Consider the following 21300-nt stretch of genomic DNA (forward strand, 5'->3'; position numbering starts at 1 on the left):
TGTCTTAAAAAGCCTTTAATATTGAATTTATGTAAGTTTTAGCAGAATCAGGTATTTTGGAAAGAATCACAAATACAAATATTAGATTGTACTGGCCTCATATTGGTCACACTCAAAAGTACAGTTTTTGAAACATAACTCCAAAAATATACATGCAAAATGTCTAATAATGCCTGAAGAAAAGCATCTTCGAGAGTTTTCCTGAAAAAAAAAAACATTTGGTAAGGTTTGCAAAAACAAAATTTGATTTGTTACTCAATTTGACAGTAATGTACTTAGAATCCTGAGATAATGCAAAAAAAAGCAATAAAAATGTATTCCAATATAATTCCTAATCCAAACGTGCAAAATGTCTAAAAATGCCTGTGATATTGAATACATGTGAGTTTTACTAGATACAGTTGTTTTTCTATGGTTTGCAAATACAAAAATGAGGTTTTACTCAATATGACTGTATACTGTAACACTCAATATGACAGTTATTTAAACATAACTCCTACACCACACATGAAAAATGGCTAATAATGCCTGAAATAATGCATCTTTGGGAGTTTTACTCGAAACATACGCTTTTTTAAATCTTGCAAATGTAAAAAGTAGTTTTTTACTCAATATGACTATAATAGTCTTAGAATCCTGAGATTATGCGAAAAAAGCAATAAAAATGTATTCAAACATAACTTCTAAACAACACATGCAAAATGGCTAATAATGCCTAGAGATATGTTTTTTTGTTAGTTGTACTCGAAAAATGATCTTTTGTAAGGTTTGCAAGGACACAAGTTAGTTTTTTTATTCAATATAACAGTGAAACTGTCATACTAAATATGAAAGGTTTATAATCATAACTCCAAAACCAAATATGAAATTTGTCTTAAAAAGCCTTTAATATTGAATTTATGTAAGTTTTAGCAGAATCAGGTATTTTGGAAAGAATCACAAATACAAATATTAGATTTTACTGGCCTCATATTGGTCACACTCAAAAGGACAGTTTTTGAAACGTAACTCCAAAAATACACATGCAAAATGTCTAATAATGCCTGAAGAAAAGCATCTTCGAGAGTTTTCCTGAAAAAAAAAAAACATTTGGTAAGGTTTGCAAAAACAAAATTTGATTTGTTACTCAATTTGACAGTAATGTACTTAGAATCCTGAGATAATGCAAAAAAAGCAATAAAAATGTATTCCAACATAATTCCTAATCCAAACGAGCAAAATGTCTAAAAATGCCTGTGATATTGAATACATGTGAGTTTTACTAGATACAGTTGTTTTTCTATGGTTTGCAAATACAAAAATGAGGTTTTACTCAATATGACTGTATACTGTAACACTCAATATGACAGTTATTTAAACATAACTCCTACACCACACATGAAAAATGGCTAATAATGCCTGAAATAATGCATATTTGGGAGTTTTACTCGAAACATATGCTTTTTTAAATCTTGCAAATGTAAAAAGTAGTTTTTTACTCAATATGACTATAATAGTCTTAGAATCCTGAGATAATGCGAAAAAAGCAATAAAAATGTATTCAAAAATAACTTCTAAACTACACATGCAACATGGCTAATAATTCCTAGAGATATGTATTTTTGTTAGTTGCACTAGAAACATGATCTTTTGTAAGTTTCACAAAGACACAAGTTAGTTTTTTTTATTCAATATAACAGTGTAACTGTCATACTAGATATGAAAGGTTTATAATCATAACTCCAAAACCAAACATTAATTTGTCTTAAAAAGCCTTTAATATTGAATTTATGTGAGTTTTACCGGAATCCTTTATTTTTGGAAAGAATCACAAATACAAATATTAGGTTTTACTGGCCTCATATTGGTCACACTCAAAATGACAGTTTTTGAAACATAACTCCAAAAATGCACATGCAAAATGTCTAATAATGCCTGAAGAAATGCATCTTTGAGAGTTTTCCTGAAAAAAAAAAAAAAATTGGTAAGGTTTGCAAAAACAAATTTTAATTTTTTACTCAATTTGACAGTAATGTACTTAGAATCCTGAGATAATGCGAAAAAAGCAATAAAAATGTCTTCCAACATATTTCCTAATCCAAACGGGCAAAACGTCTAAAAATGCCTGTGATATTGAATACATGTGAGTTTTACTAGATACAGTTGTTTTTCTATGGTTTGCAAATACAAAAATGAGGTTTTACTCAATATGACTGTATACTGTAACACTCAATATGACAGTTATTTAAACATAACTCCTACACCACACACGAAAAATGGCTAATAATGCCTGAAATAATGCAACTTTGGGAGTTTTACTCGAAACATATGCTTTTTTAAATCTTGCAAATGCAAAAAGTAGTTTTTTACTCAATATGACAATACTGTTCTTAGAATCCTGAGATAATGCGAAAAAAGCAATAAAAATTTATTCAAACATAACTTCTAAACAACACATTTAAAATGGCTAATAATGTCTAGAGATATGTATTTTTGTTAGTTTCACTATAAAAATGATATTTTGTAGGGTTCACAAACACAAAAGTTAGTTTTTTGTTATTCAAAATAATAGTGTAATTGTCATACTAAATAAGAAAGGTTTATAAATATAACTCCAAAACCAAACATTAATTTGTCTTAAAAAAACCTTTAATATTGAATTCATGTGAGTTTTACCAGAATCAGGTATTTTGGAAATAATCACAAATACAAAAATTAGGTTTTACTGGCCTCATACTGGTCACACTCAAAATGACAGTTTTTGAAACATAACTCCAAAAAAACACATGCAAAATGTCAAATAATGCCTGAAGAAATGCATCTTTGAGAGTTTTCCTGAAAAAAAAACATTTGGTAAGGTTTGCAAGAACAAAAAGTAATGTTTTACTCAATTTGACAGTAATGTACTTAGAATCCTGAGATAATGCGAAAAAAGCAATGAAAATGTATTCCAACATAATTCTAAATCCAAACGTGCAAAATGTCTAAAAATGACTGTGATATTGAATACTTGTGAGTTTTACTAGATACAGATGTTTTTCTATGGTTTGCAAATACAAAAACGAGGTTTTACTCAATATGACTGTATACTGTAACACTCAATATGACAGTTATTTAAACATAACTCCTACACCACACACGAAAAATGGCTAATAATGCCTGAAATAATGCAACTTTGGGAGTTTTACTCGAAACATATGCTTTTTTAAATCTTGCAAATGCAAAAAGTAGTTTTTTACTCAATATGACAATAATGTTCTTAGAATCCTGAGATAATGCGAAAAAAGCAATAAAAATGTATTCAAACATAACTTCTAAACAACACATGCATTATGGCTAATAATTCCTAGATATATGTATTTTTGTTGGTTGCACTAGAAAAAGGATCTTTTGTAAGTTTCACAAGGACACAAGTTAGTTTTTTTATTCAATATAACAGTTTAACTGTCATACTAAATATGAAAGGTTTATAATCATAACTCCAAAACCAAATATTAATTTGTCTTAAAAAGCCTTTAATATTGAATTCATGTGAGTTTTACCAGAATCAGGTATTTTGGAAAGAATCACAAATACAAAGATTAGGTTTTACTGGCCTCATATTGGTCATACTCAAAATGACAGTTTTTGAAACATAACTCCAAAAATACCCATTTAAAATGTCTAATAATGCCTGAAGAAATGCATCTTTGAGAGTTTTCCTGAAAAAAAAAAAACATTTGGTAAGGTTTGCAAAAACAAATTTTAATTTTTTATTCAATTTGACAGTAATGTACTTAGAATCCTAAGATAATGCGAAAAAAGCAATAAAAATGTCTTCCAACATATTTCCTAATCCAAACGTGCAAAACGTCTAAAAATGCCTGTGATATTGAATACATGTGAGCTTTCCTAGATACAGTTGTTTTTCTATGGTTTGCAAATGCAAAAATTAGGTTTTACTCAATATGACTGTATACTCTAACACTCAATATGACAGTTATTTAAACATAACTCCCACACCACACATGAAAAATGGCTAATAATGCCTGAAATAATGCAACTTTGGGAGTTTTACTCGAAACATATGCTTTTTTAAATCTTGCAAATGCAAAAAGTAGTTTTTTACTCAATATGACAATAATGTTCTTAGATACCCTGAGATAATGCGAAAAATGCAATAAAAATGTATTCAAACATAACTTCTAAACAACACATCCAACATGGCTAATAATTCCTAGTGATATGTATTTTTGTTAGTTGTACTAGAAACATGATCTTTTTTAAGTTTCACAAAGACACAAGTTAGTTTTTTTATTCAATATAACAGTGTAACTGTCGTACTAAATATGAAAGGCTTATAATCATAACTCCAAAACCAAATATTAATTTGTCTTAAGAAGCCTTTAATATTGAATTTATGTAAGTTTTACCCGAATCAGGTATTTTGGAAAGAATCACAAATACAAATATTGGGTTTTACTGGCCTCATATTGGTCACACTCAAAATGACAGTTTTTTAAACATAACTCCAAAAATACACATGCAAAATGTCTAATAATGCCTGAGAGAATGCATCTTTGAGAATTTTCCTGAAAAAAAAACAACATTTGGTAAGGTTTGCAAAAACAAATTTTTTTTTTTTACTCAATTTGACAGTAATGTACTTAGAATCCTGAGATAATGCGAAAAATGAAATAAATAAGTATTCCAACATATTTCCTAATCCAAATGTGCAAAATGTCTAAAAATGCCTGTGATATTGAATATATGTGTTTTTCTATGGTTTGCAAATACAAAAATGAGGTTTTACTCAATATGACTGTATACTGTAACACACAATCTGACAGTTATTTAAACATAACTCCTACACCACACATGAAAAATGGCCAATACTGCCTGAAATAATGCATCTTTGGGAGTTTTACTCGAAACATATGCTTTTTTAAATCTTGCAAATGCAAAAAGTAGTTTTTTACTCAATACGACTATAATAGTCTTACAATCCTTAGATAATGCGAAAAAACCAATAAAAATGTATTCAAACATAACTTCTAAACAACACATGCAAAATGGCTAATAATGCCCAGAGATATGTTTTTTTTGTTAGTTGTACTAGAAAAATGATCTTTTGTAAGGTTTGCAAAGACACAAATTAGTTTTTTATTCAATATAACAGTGTAACTGTCATACTAAATATGAAAGGTTTATAATCATAACTCCAAAACCAAATATGAAATTTGTCTTAAAAAGCCTTTAATATTTAATTTATGTAAGTTTTACCAGAATCAGGTATTTTGGAATGAATCAAAAATACAAATATTAGATTTTACTGGCCTCATATTGGTCACACTCAAAATGACAGTTTTTGAAACATAACTCCAAAAATACACATGCAAAATGTCTAATAATGCCTGAAGAAATGCATCTTCGAGAGTTTTCAAAAAAAAAAAAACATTTGGTAAGTTTTGCAAAAACAAAATTTAATTTGTTACTCAATTTGACAGTAATGTACTTAGAATCCTGAGATAATGCGAAAAAAGCAACAAAAATGTATTCCAACATAATTCCTAATCCAAATGTGCAAAATGTCTAAAAATGCCTGTGATATTGAATACATGTGAGTTTTACTAGATACAGTTGTTTTTCAATGGTTTGCAAATACAAAAATGAGGTTTTACTCAATATGACTGTATACTGTAACACTCAATGTGACAGCTATTTAAACATAACTCCATCACCACACATGAAAAATGGCTAATAATGCCTGAAATAATGCATCTTTGGGAGTTTTACTCGAAACATATGCTTTTTTAAATCTTGCAAATGCAAAAAGTAGTTTTTTACTCAATACGACTATAATAGTCTTACAATCCTGAGATAATGCAAAAAAAGCAATAAAAATGTATTCAAACATAACTTCTAAACAACACATGCAAAATGGCTAATAATGCCTACATATATGTTTTTTTGTTAGTTGTAGTAGAAAAATGATATTTTGTAAGGTTTGCAAAGACACAAGTTAGTTTTTTTTTATTCAATATAACAGTGTAACTGTCATACTAAATATGAAAGGTTTATAATCATAACTCCAAAACCAAATATGAAATTTGTCTTAAAAAGCCTTTAATATTGAATTCATGTAAGTCTTAGCAGAATCAGGTATTTTGGAAAGGTTCACAAATACAAATATTAGATTTTACTGGCCTCATATTGGTCACAATCAAAATGACAGTTTTTGAAACATAACTCCAAAAATACACATGCAAAATGTCTAATAATTCCTGAAGAAATGCATCTTCGAGAGTTTTCCAGAAAGAAAATATTTGGTAAGGTTTGCAAAAACAAAATTTGATTTGTTACTCAATTTGACAGTAATGTACTTAGAATCCTGAGATAATGCAAAAAAGCAACAAAAATGTATTCCAACATAATTCCTAATCCAAAAGTGCAAAAGGTCTAAAAATGCCTGTGATATTGAATACATGTGAGTTTTACTAGATACAGTTGTTTTTCTATGGTTTGCAAATACAAAAATGAGGTTTTACTCAATATGACTGTATACTGCAACACTCAATATGACAGTTATTTAAACATAACTCCTACACCACACATGAAAAATGGCTAATAATGCCTGAAATAATGCATCTTTGGGAGTTTTACTCGAAACATATGCTTTTTTAAATCTTGCAAATGCAAAAAGTAGTTTTTTACTCAATATGACTATAATAGTCTTAGAATCTTGAGATAAGGCGAAAAAAGCAATACAAATGTATTCAAACATAACTTCTAAACAACAGATGCAAAATGGCTAATAATAGCTAGAGATATGTTTTTTTGTTAGTTGTACTAGAAAAATTATCTTTTATAAGGTTTACAAAGACACAAGTTAGTTTTTTTTAGTCAATATAACAGTGTAACTGTCATACTAAATATGAAAGGTTTATAATCATAACTCCAAAACCAAATATGAAATTTGTCTTAAAAAAGCCTTTAATATTGAATGTATGTAAGTTTTACCAAAATCAGGTATTTTGGAAAGAATCACAAATACAAATATTAGATTTTACTGGCCTCATATTGGTCACACTCAAAATGACAGTTTTTGAAACATAACTCCAAAAATACACATGCAAAATGCCTAATTATGCCTGAAGAAATGAATCTTCGAGAGTTTTCCTGAAAAAAAAAACATTTGGTAAGGTTTGCAAAAACAAAATTTGATTTGTTACTCAATTTGACAGTAATGTACTTAGAATCCTGAGATAATGCGAAAAAAGCAATAAAAATGTATTCCAACATAATTCCTAATCCAAACCTGCAAAATGTCTAAAAATGCCTGTGATATTGAATACTTGTGAGTTTTACTAGATACAGATGTTTTTCTATGGTTTGAATATACAAAAATGAGGTTTTACTCAATATGACTGTATACTGTAACACTCAATATGACAGTTATTTAAACATAACTCCTACACCACACATGATAAATAGCTAATAATGCCTGAAATAATGCATCTTTGGGAGTTTTACCCGAAACATATGCTTTTTTAAATCTTGCAAGTGCAAAAAGTAGTTTTTTACTCAATGTGACTATAATAGTTTTACAATCCTGAGATAATGCGAAAAAGGCAATACAAATAAATTCAAACATAACTTCTAAACAACACATGCAACATGGCTAATAATGCCTAGAGATATGTTTTGTTCTTAGTTGTACTCGAAAAATTATCTTTTGTAAGGTTTGCAAGGACACAAATTAGTTTTTTAATCAATATAACAGTGTAACTGTCATACTAAATATGAAATCATAACTCCAAAACCAAATATGAAATTTGTATTAAAAAGCCTTTAATATTGAATTTATGTAAGTTTTAGCAGAATCAGGTATTTTGGAAAGAATCACCAATACAAATATTAGATTTTACTGGCCTCATATTGGTCACACTCAAAATGATAGTTTTTGAAACATAACTCCAAAAATACACATGCAAAATGTCTAATAATGCCCGAAGAAAAGCATCTTCGAGAGTTTTCCAGAAAAATAACATTTGGTAAGGTTTGCAAAAACAAAATTTGATTTATTACTCAATTTGACAGTAATGTACTTAGAATCCTGAGATAATGCGAAAAAAGCAATAAAAATGTATTCCAACATAATTCCTAATCGAAACCTGCAAAATGTCTAAAAATGCCTGTGATATTGAATACATGTGAGTTTTACTAGATACAGTTGTTTTTCTATGGTTTGCAAATACAAAAATGAGGTTTTAATCAATATGACTGTATACTGTAACACTCAATATGACAGTTATTTAAACATAACTCCTACACCACACATGAAAAATGCCTGAAATAATGAATCTCTGGGAGTTTTACTCGAAACATATGCTTTTTTAAATCTTGCAAATGCAAAAAGTAGTTTTTTACTCAATATGACTATAATAGTCTTAGAATCCTGAGATTATGCGAAAAAAGCAATACAAATGTATTCAAACATAACTTCTAAACAACACATGCAAAATGGCTAATAATAGCTAGAGATATGTTTTTTGTTAGTTGTACTAGAAAAATTATCTTTTGTAAGGTTTGCAAAGACACAAGTTATTTTTTTATTCAATATAACAGTGTAACTGTCATACTAAATATGAAAGGTTTATAATCATAACTCCAAAACCAAATATGAAATTTGTCTTAAAAAAGCCTTTAATATTGAATTTATGTAAGTTTTAGCAGAATCAGGTATTTTGGAAAGAATCACAAATACAAATATTGGATTTTACTGGCCTCATATTGGTCACACTCAAAATGACAGTTTTTGAAACATAACTCCAAAAATACACATGCAAAATGTCTAATAATGCCTGAAGAAATGCATCTTCGAGAGTTTTCCTGAAAAAAAAAACATTTGGTAAGGTTTGCAAAAACAAAATTTGATTTGTTAATCAATTTGACAGTAATGTACTTAGAATCCTGAGATAATGCGAAAAAAGCAATAAAAATGTATTCCAACATAATTCCTCATCCAAACCTGGAAAATGTCTAAAAATGCCTGTGATATTGAATACTTGTGAGTTTTACTAGACACAGATGTTTTTCTATGGTTTGAATATACAAAAATGAGGTGTTGGCCCTGCGATGAGGTGGCGACTTGTCCAGGGTGTACCCCGCCTTCCGCCCGATTGTAGCTGAGATAGTTGCCAGAGCCCCCCGCGACCCCGAAAGGGAATAAGCGGTAGGAAATGGATGGATGGATGGAAGTTTTACTCAATATGACTGTACACTGTAACACTCAATATGACAGTTATTTAAACATTACTCCTACACCACACATGATAAATAGCTAATAATGCCTGAAATAATGCATCTTTGGGAGTTTTACTCGAAACATATGCTTTTTTAAATCTTGCAAATGCAAAAAGTAGTTTTTTACTCAATATGACTATAATAGTCTTAGAATCCTGAGATTATGCGAAAAAAGCAATAAAAATGTATTCAAACATAACTTCTAAACAACACATGCAAAATGGCTAATAATGCCTAGAGATATGTATTTTGGTTAGTTGTACTCGAAAAATGATCTTTTGTAAGGTTTGCAAAGACACAAGTTATTTTTTTTTAATTCAATATAACAGTGTAACTGTCAAACTAAATATGAAAGGTTTATAATCATAACTCCAAAACAAAATATGAAATTTGTCTTAAAAAAGCCTTTAATATTGAATTTATGTAAGTTTTACCAAAATCAGGTATTTTGGAAAGAATCACCAATACAAATATTAGATTTTACTGGCCTCATATTGGTCACAATCAAAATGACAGTTTTTGAAACATGACTCCAAAAATACACATGCAAAATGTCTAATAATGCCTGAAGAAATGCATCTTCGAGAGTTTTCCTGAAAAAAAAAAACATTTGGTAAGGTTTGCAAAAACAAAATTTGATTTGTTACTCAATTTGACAGTAATGTACTTAGAATCCTGAGATAATAAGAAAAAAGCAATAAAAATGTATTCAAACATAATTCCTAATCCAAACGTGCAAAATGTCTAAAAATGCCTGTGATATTGAATACATGTGAGTTTTACTAGATACAGATTTTTTCCTATGGTTTGAATATACAAAAATGAGGTTTTACTCAATATGGCTGTATACTGTAACACTCAATATGACAGTTATTTAAACATAACTCCTACACCACACATGATAAATAGCTGATAATGCCTGAAATAATGCATCTTTGGGAGTTTTACTCGAAACATATGCTTTTTTAAATCTTGCAAGTGCAAAAAGTAGTTTTTTACTCAATGTGACTATAATAGTCTAAGAATCCTGAGATTATGCGAAAAAAGCAATAAAAATGTATTCAAACATAACTTCTAAACAACACATTCAAAATGGCTAATAATAGCTAGAGATATGTATTTTGGTTAGTTGTACTCGAAAAATGATCTTTTGTAGGGTTTGCAAAGACACAAGTTATTTTTTTTATTCAATATAACAGTGTAACTGTCATACTAAATATGAAAGGTTTATAATCATAACTCCAAAACCAAATATGAAATTTGTCTTAAAAAAGCCTTTAATATTGAATTTATGTAAGTTTTACCAAAATCAGGTATTTTGGAAAGAATCACAAATACAAATATTAGATTTTACTGGCCTCATATTGGTCACACTCAAAATGACAGTTTTTGAAACATAACTCCAAAAATACACATGAAAAATGTCTAATAATGCCTGAAGAAATGCATCTTCGAGAGTTTTCCTGAAAATAAAAACATTTGGTAAGGTTTGCAAAAACAAAATTTGATTTGTTACTCAATTTGACAGTAATGTACTTAGAATCCTGAGATAATGCGAAAAAAGCAATAAAAATGTATTCCAACATAATTCCTAATCCAAACCTGGAAAATGTCTAAACATGCCTGTGATATTGAATACTTGTGAGTTTTACTAGACACAGATGTTTTTCTATTGTTTGAATATACAAAAATGAGGTTTTACTCAATATGACTGTATACTGTAACACTCAATATGACAGTTATTTAAACATAACTCCTACACCACACATGATAAATAGCTAAAAATATCTGAAATAATGCATCTTTGGGAGTTTTACTCGAAACATATGCTTTTTTAAATCTTGCAAGTGGAAAAAGTAGTTTTTTACTCAATGTGACTATAATATTCTTAGAATCCTGAGATTATGCGAAAAAAGCAATACAAATGTATTCAAACATAACTTCTAAACAACACATGCAACATGGCTAATAATTCCTAGAGATATGTTTTTTGGTTAGTTGTACTCGAAAAATGATCTTTTGTAAGGTTTGCAAAGACAAAAGTTAGTTTTTTTATTCAATATAACAGTGTAACTGTCATACTAAATATCAAAGGTTTATAATCATAACTCCAAAACCAAATATGAAATGTGTCTTAAAAAGCCTTTAATATTGAATTTATGTAAGTTTTACCAAAATCAGGTATTTTGGAAAGAATCACCAATACAAATATTAGATTTTACTGGCCTCATATTGGTCACAATCAAAATGACAGTTTTTGAAACATGACTCCAAAAATACACATGCAAAATGTCTAATAATGCCTGAAGAAATGCATCTTCGAGAGTTTTCCTGAAAAAAAAAAACATTTGGTAAGGTTTGCAAAAACAAAATTTGATTTGTTACTCAATTTGACAGTAATGTACTTAGAATCCTGAGATAATAAGAAAAAAGCAATAAAAATGTATTCAAACATAATTCCTAATCCAAACGTGCAAAATGTCTAAAAATGCCTGTGATATTGAATACATGTGAGTTTTACTAGATACAGATTTTTTCCTATGGTTTGAATATACAAAAATGAGGTTTTACTCAATATGGCTGTATACTGTAACACTCAATATGACAGTTATTTAAACATAACTCCTACACCACACATGATAAATAGCTGATAATGCCTGAAATAATGCATCTTTGGGAGTTTTACTCGAAACATATGCTTTTTTAAATCTTGCAAGTGCAAAAAGTAGTTTTTTACTCAATGTGACTATAATAGTCTAAGAATCCTGAGATTATGCGAAAAAAGCAATAAAAATGTATTCAAACATAACTTCTAAACAACACATTCAAAATGGCTAATAATAGCTAGAGATATGTATTTTGGTTAGTTGTACTCGAAAAATGATCTTTTGTAGGGTTTGCAAAGACACAAGTTATTTTTTTTATTCAATATAACAGTGTAACTGTCATACTAAATATGAAAGGTTTATAATCATAACTCCAAAACCAAATATGAAATTTGTCTTAAAAAAGCCTTTAATATTGAATTTATGTAAGTTTTACCAAAATCAGGTATTTTGGAAAGAATCACAAATACAAATATTAGATTTTACTGGCCTCATATTGGTCACACTCAAAATGACAGTTTTTGAAACATAACTCCAAAAATACACATGAAAAATGTCTAATAATGCCTGAAGAAATGCATCTTCGAGAGTTTTCCTGAAAATAAAAACATTTGGTAAGGTTTGCAAAAACAAAATTTGATTTGTTACTCAATTTGACAGTAATGTACTTAGAATCCTGAGATAATGCGAAAAAAGCAATAAAAATGTATTCCAACATAATTCCTAATCCAAACCTGGAAAATGTCTAAACATGCCTGTGATATTGAATACTTGTGAGTTTTACTAGACACAGATGTTTTTCTATTGTTTGAATATACAAAAATGAGGTTTTACTCAATATGACTGTATACTGTAACACTCAATATGACAGTTATTTAAACATAACTCCTACACCACACATGATAAATAGCTAAAAATATCTGAAATAATGCATCTTTGGGAGTTTTACTCGAAACATATGCTTTTTTAAATCTTGCAAGTGGAAAAAGTAGTTTTTTACTCAATGTGACTATAATATTCTTAGAATCCTGAGATTATGCGAAAAAAGCAATACAAATGTATTCAAACATAACTTCTAAACAACACATGCAACATGGCTAATAATTCCTAGAGATATGTTTTTTGGTTAGTTGTACTCGAAAAATGATCTTTTGTAAGGTTTGCAAAGACAAAAGTTAGTTTTTTTATTCAATATAACAGTGTAACTGTCATACTAAATATCAAAGGTTTATAATCATAACTCCAAAACCAAATATGAAATGTGTCTTAAAAAGCCTTTAATATTGAATTTATGTAAGTTTTAGCAGAATCAGGTATTTTGGAAAGAATCACAAATACAAATATTAGATTTTACTGGCCTCGTATTGGTCACACTCAAAATGACAGTTTTTGAAACATAACTCCAAAAATACACATGCAAAATGTCTAATAATGCCCGAAGAAATGCATCTTCGAGAGTTTTCCTGAAAAAAAAAACATTTGGTAAGGTTTGCAAAAACAAAGTTTGATTTGTTACTCAATTTGACAGTAATGTACTTAGAATCCTGAGATAATGCGAAAAAAGCAATAAAAATGTATTCAAACATAATTCCTAATCCAAACGTCCAAAATGTCTAAAAATGCCTGTGACATTGAATACATGTGAGTTTTACTAGATACAGTGGTTTTTCTATGGTTTGCAAATACAAAAATTAGGTTTTACTCAATATGACTGTATACTGTAACACTCAATATGACAGTTATTTAAACATAACTCCTACACCACACATGAAAAATGGCTAATAATGCCTGAAATAATGCATCTTTGGGAGTTTTACTCGAAACATATGCTTTTTTAAATCTTGCAAATGCAAAAAGTAGTTTTTTACTCAATATGACTATAATAGTCTTAGAATCCTGAGATTATGCGAAAAAAGCAATAAAAATGTATTCAAACATAACTTCTAAACAACACATGCAAAATGGCTAATAAAAGCTAGAGATATGTATTTTGGTTAGTTGTACTCGAAAAATGATCTTTTGTAAGGTTTGCAAAGACACAAGTTATTTTTTTTTTATTCAATATAACAGTGTAACTGTCATACTAAATATGAAAGGTTTATAATCATAACTCCAAAACCAAATATGAAATTTGTCTTAAAAAAGCCTTTAATATTGAATTTATGTAAGTTTTACCAAAATCAGGTATTTTGGAAAGAATCACAAATACAAATATTAGATTTTACTGGCCTCATATTGGTCACACTCAAAATGACAGTTTTTGAAACATAACTCCAAAAATACACATGCAAAATGTCTAATAATGCCCGGAAAAATGCATCTTCGAGAGTTTTCCTGAAAAAAAAAAACGTTTGGTAAGGTTTGCAAAACAAAATTTTATTTGTTACTCAATTTGACAGTAATGTACTTAGAATCCTGAGATAATGCGAAAAAAGCAATAAAAATGTATTCCAACATAATTCCTAATCCAAACCTGCAAAATGTCTAAAAATGCCTGTGATATTGAATACATGTGAGTTTTACTACATACAGTTGTTTTTCTATGGTTTGATATACAAAAATGAGGTTTTAATCAATATGACTGTATACTGTAACACTCAATATGACAGTTATTTAAACATAACTCCTACACCACACATGAAAAATGGCTAATAATGCCTGAAAAAATGCATCTTTGGGAGTTTTACTCGAAACATATGCTTTTTTAAATCTTGCAAATGCAAAAAGTTGTTTTTTACTCAATATGACTATAATAGTCTTAGAATCCTGAGATTATGCGAAAAAAGCAATACAAATGTATTCAAACATAATTCCTAATCCAAACCTGCAAAATGTCTAAAAATGCCTGTGATATTGAATACATGTGAGTTTTAGTAGATACAGTTGTTTTTCAATGGTCTGCAAATACAAAAATGAGGTTTTACTCAATATGACTGTATACTGTAACACTCAATATGACAGTTATTTAAACATAACTCCTACACCACACATGAAAAATGGCTAATAATGCCTGAAATAATGCATCTTTGGGAGTTTTACTCGAAACAAATGCTTTTTTAAATCTTGCAAATGCAAAAAGTAGTTTTTTACTCAATATGACTATAATAGTCTTAGAATCCTGAGATAATGCGAAAAAAGCAATAAAAATGTATTCAAACATAACTTCTAAACAACACATGCAAAATGGCTAATAATGCCTAGAGATATGTTTTTTTCTTAGTTGTACAAAAAAAATGATCTTTTGTAAGGTTTGCAAAGACACAAGTTAGTTTTTTAATTCAACATAACAGTGTAACTGTCATACTAAATATGAAAAGTTTATAATCATAACTCCAAAACCAAATATGAAATTTGTCTTAAAAAGCCTTTAATATTGAATTTATGTAAGTTTTAGCAGAATCAGGTATTTTGGAAAGAATCACAAATACAAATATTATATTTTACTGGCCTCATATTGGTCACACTCAAAATGACAGTTTTTGAAACATAACTCCAAAAATACTCATACAAAATGTCTAATAATGCCTGAAGAAATGCATCTTCGAGAGTTTTCAAAAAAAAAAAAACATTTGGTAAGTTTTGCAAAAACAAAATTTAATTTGTTACTCAATTTGACAGTAATGTACTTAGAATCCTGAGATAATGCGAAAAAAGCAACAAAAATGTATTCCAACATAATTCCTAATCCAAATGTGCAAAATGTCTAAAAATGCCTGTGATATTGAATACATGTGAGTTTTACTAGATACAGTTGTTTTTCAATGGTTTGCAAATACAAAAATGAGGTTTTACTCAATATGACTGTATACTGTAACACTCAATGTGACAGCTATTTAAACATAACTCCATCACCACACATGAAAAATGGCTAATAATGCCTGAAATAATGCATCTTTGGGAGTTTTACTCGAAACATATGCTTTTTTAAATCTTGCAAATGCAAAAAGTAGTTTTTTACTCAATACGACTATAATAGTCTTACAATCCTGAGATAATGCGAAAAAAGCAATAAAAATGTATTCAAACATAACTTCTAAACAACACATGCAAAATGGCTAATAATGCCTACTTATATGTTTTTTTGTTAGTTGTACTAGAAAATTGATCTTTTGTAAGGTTTGCAAAGACACAAGTTAGTTTTTTTTTATTCAATATAACAGTGTAACTGTCATACTAAATATGAAAGGTTTATAATCATAACTCCAAAACCAAATATGAAATGTTTCTTAAAAAGCCTTTAATATTGAATCTATGTAAGTTTTAGCAGAATCAGGTATTTTGGAAAGGTTCACAAATACAAATATTAGATTTTACTGGCCTCATATTGGTCACAATCAAAATGACAGTTTTTGAAACATAACTCCAAAAATACACATGCAAAATGTCTAATAATGCCTGAAGAAATGCATCTTTGAGAGTTTTCCAGAAAGAAAACATTTGGTAAGGTTTGCAAAAACAAAATTTGATTTGTTACTCATTTTGACAATGATGTACTTAGAATCCTGAGATAATGCGAAAAAAGCAATAAAAATGTATTCCAACATAATTCCTAATCCAAACGTGCAAAATGTCTAAAAATGCCTGTGATATTGAATACATGTGAGTTTTACTAGATACAGTTGTTTTTCAATGGTTTGCAAATACAAAAATGAGGTTTTACTCAATATGACTGTATACTGTAACACTCAATATGACAGCTATTTAAACGTAACTCCTACACCACACATGAAAAATGGCTAATAATGCCTGAAATAATGCATCTTTGGGAGTTTTACTCGAAACATATGCTTTTTTAAATCTTGCAAATGGAAAAAGTAGTTTTTATACTCAATATGACTATAATAGTCTTACAATCCTGAAATATGCGAAAAAAGCAATATCAATCAATCAATCAATGTTTACTTATATAGCCCTAAATCACTAGTGTCTCAAAGGGCTGCACAAACCACTACGACATCCTCGGTAGGCCCACATAAGGGCAAGGAAAACTCACACCCAGTGGGACATCGGTGACAATAATGACCCAGTGGGACGTCGGTGACAATGATGACTATGAGAACATGATACTGTGATACTGATGACTATGAGAACATATGAGAACATAATATAAAAAGTATTTTTTCACTCAATTTGACTATAATAGTCTTAGAATCCTGAGATAATGCGAAAAAAGCAATAAAAATGTTTTCAAACATAACTTCTAAACAACACATGCAAAATGGCTAATAATGCCTAGAGATATGTTTTTTTCTTAGTTGTACTATAAAAATGATCTTTTGTAAGGTTTGCAAAGACATAAGTTAGTTTTTTTATTCAACATAACAGTGTAACTGTCATACTAAATATGAAAGGTTTATAATCATAACTCCAAAACCAAATATGAAATTTGTCTTAAAAGGCCTTTAATATTGAATTTATGTAAGTTTTAGCAGAATCAGGTATTTTGGAAAGAATCACAAATACAAATATTAGATTTTACTGGCCTCATATTGGCCACACTCAAAATGACAGTTTTTCAAACATAACTCCAAAAATACACATGCAAAATGTCTAATAATGCCCGAAGAAAAGCATCTTCGAGAGTTTTCCAGAAAAAAAACATTTGTTAAGGTTTGCAAAAACAAAATTTTATTTATTACTCAATTTGACAGTAATGTACTTAGAATCCTGAGATAATGCGAAAAAAGCAATAAAAATGTATTCCAACATAATTCCTAATCCAAACCTGCAAAATTTCTAAAAATGCCTGTGATATTGAAAACTTGTGAGTTTTACTAAATACAGATGTTTTTCTATGGTTTGCAAATACAAAAATGAGATTTTAATCAATATGACTGTATACTGTAACACTCAATATGACAGTTATTTAAACATAACTCCTACACCACACATGAAAAATTGCTAATAATGCCTGAAATAATGCATCTTTGGGAGTTTTACTCGAAACATATGCTTTTTTAAATCTTGCAAATATAAAAAGTAGTTTTTTACTCAATATGACTATAATAGTCTTAGAATCCTGAGATAATGCGAAAAAAGCAATAAAAATGTTTTCAAACATAACTTCTAAACAACACATGCAAAATGGCTAATAATGCCTAGAGATATGTTTTTTTCTTAGTTGTACTATAAAAATGATCTTTTGTAAGGTTTGCAAAGACATTAGTTAGTTTTTTTATTCAACATAACAGTGTAACTGTCATACTAAATATGAAAGGTTTATAATCATAACTCCAAAACCAAATATTAAATTTGTCTTAAAAGGCCTTTAATATTGAATTTATGTAAGTTTTAGCAGAATCAGGTATTTTGGAAAGAATCACAAATACAAATATTAGATTTTACTGGCCTCATATTGGTCACAATCAAAATGACAGTTTTTGAAACATAACTCCAAAAATACACATGCAAAATGTCTAATAATGCCCGAAGAAAAGCATCTTCGAGAGTTTTCCAGAAAAAAAACATTTGGTAAGGTTTGCAAAAACAAAATTTGATTTGTTACTCAATTTGACAGTAATGTACTTAGAATCCTGAGATAATGCGAAAAAAGCAATAAAAATGTATTCCAACATAAGTCCTAATCCAAACCTGCAAAATTTCTAAAAATGCCTGTGATATTGAATACATGTGAGTTTTACTAGATACAGTTGTTTTTCTATGGTTTGCAAATACAAAAATGAGATTTTAATCAATATGACTGTATACTGTAACACTCAATATGACAGTTATTTAAACATAACTCCTACACCACACATGGAAAATGGCTAATAATGACTGAAATAATGAATCTTTGGGAGTTTCACTCGAAACATATGCTTTTTTAAATCTTGCAAATGCAAAAAGTAGTTTTTTACTCAATATGACTATAATAGCCTAAGAATCCTGAGATAATGCGAAAAAAGCAATACAAATGTATTCAAACATAACTTCTAAACAACACATGCAAAATGGCTAATAATAGCTAGAGATATGTTTTTTTGTTAGTTGTACTAGAAAAATGATCTTTTGTAAGGTTTGCAAAGACACAAGTTAGTTTTTTTATTCAATATAACAGTGTAACTGTCATACTAAATATGAAAGGTTTATAATCATAACTCCAAAACCAAATATGAAATTTGTCTTAAAAAAGCCTTTAATATTGAATTTATGTAAGTTTTACCAAAATCAGGTATTTTGGAAAGAATCACAAATACAAATATTAGATTTTACTGGCCTCATATTGGTCACACGCAAAATGACAGTTTTTGAAACATAACTCCAAAAATACACATGCAAAATGTCTAATAATGCCTGAAGAAATGCATCTTCGAGAGTTTTCCTGAAAAAAAAAAACATTTGGTAAGGTTTGCAAAAACAACATTTGATTTGTTACTCAATTTGACAGTAATGTACTTAGAATCCTGAGATAATGCGAAAAAAGCAATACAAATGTATTCCAACATAATTCCTAATCCAAACGTGCAAAATGTCTAAAAATGCCTGTGATATTGAATACATGTGCGTTTTACTAGATACAGTTGTTTTTCAATGGTTTGCAAATACAAAAATGAGGTTTTACTCAATATGACTGTATACTGTAACACTCAATATGACAGTTATTTAAACATAACTCCTACACCACACATGAAAAATGGCTAATAATGCCTGAAATAATGCATCTTTGGGAGTTTTACTCGAAACATATGCTTTTTTAAATCTTGCAAATATAAAAAGTAGTTTTTTACTCAATATGACTATAATAGTCTTAGAATCCTGAGATAATGCGAAAAAAGCAATAAAAATGTTTTCAAACATAACTTCTAAACAACACATGCAAAATGGCTAATAATGCCTAGAGATATGTTTTTTTCTTAGTTGTACTATAAAAATGATCTTTTGTAAGGTTTGCAAAGACATAAGTTAGTTGTTTTATTCAACATAACAGTGTAACTGTCATACTAAATATGAAAGGTTTATAATCATAACTCCAAAACCAAATATTAAATTTGTCTTAAAATGCCTTTAATATTGAATTTATGTAAGTTTTAGCAGAATCAGGTATTTTGGAAAGAATCACAAATACAAATATTAGATTTTACTGGCCTCATATTGGCCACACTCAAAATGACAGTTTTTGAAACATAACTCCAAAAATACACATGCAAAATGTCTAATAATGCCCGAAGAAAAGCATCTTCGAGAGTTTTCCAGAAAAAAAACATTTGGTAAGGTTTGCAAAAACAAAATTTGATTTATTACTCAATTTGACAGTAATGTACTTAGAATCCTGAGATAATGCGAAAAAAGCAATAAAAACGTATTACAACATAATTCCTAATCCAAACCTGCAAAATTTCTAAAAATGCCTGTGATAATGAATACATGTGAGTTTTACTAGATACAGTTGTTTTTCTATGGTTTGCAAATACAAAAATGAGATTTTAATCAATATGACTGTATACTGTAACACTCAATATGACAGTTATTTAAACATAACTCCTACACCACACATGGAAAATGGCTAATAATGCCTGAAATAATGCATCTTTGGGAGTTTCACTCGAATCATATGCTTTTTTAAATCTTGCAAATGCAAAAAGTAGTTTTTTACTCAATATGACTATAATCACCTTAGAATCCTGAGATAATGCGAAAAAAGCAATAAAAATATATTCAAACATAACTTCTAAACAACACATGCAAAATGGCTAATAATAGCTAGAGATATGTTTTTTTGTTAGTTGTAATAGAAAAATGATCTTTTGTAAGGTTTGCAAAGACACAAGTTAGTTTTTTTATTCAATATAACAGTGTAACTGTCATACTAAATATGAAAGGTTTATAATCATAACTCCAAAACCAAATATGAAATTTGTCTTAAAAAAGCCTTTAATATTGAATTTATGTAAGTTTTACCAAAATCAGGTATTTTGGAAAGAATCACAAATACAAATATTAGATTTTACTGGCCTCATATTGGTCACACTCAAAATAACAGTTTTTGAAACATAACTCCAAAAATACACATGCAAAATGTCTAATAATGCCCGAAGAAAAGCATCTTCGAGAGTTTTCCAGAAAAAAAACATTTGGTAAGGTTTGCAAAAACAACATTTGATTTGTTACTCAATTTGACAGTAATGTACTTAGAATCCTGAGATAATGCGAAAAAAGCAATAAAAATGTATTCCAACATAATTCCTAATCCAAACGTGCAAAATGTCTAAAAATGCCTGTGATATTGAATACATGTGAGTTTTACTAGATACAGTTGTTTTTCTATGGTTTGCAAATACAAAAATGAGGTTTTACTCAATATGACTGTATACTGTAACACTCAATATGACAGTTATTTAAACATAACTCCTACACCACACATGAAAAATGGCTAATAATGCCTGAAATAATGCATCTTTGGGAGTTTTACTCGAAACATATGCTTTTTTAA

The sequence above is a fragment of the Nerophis ophidion genome, linkage group LG08 (genome assembly GCF_033978795.1).
Source record: "Nerophis ophidion isolate RoL-2023_Sa linkage group LG08, RoL_Noph_v1.0, whole genome shotgun sequence".
Taxonomy (NCBI): Eukaryota; Metazoa; Chordata; class Actinopteri; order Syngnathiformes; family Syngnathidae; genus Nerophis; species Nerophis ophidion.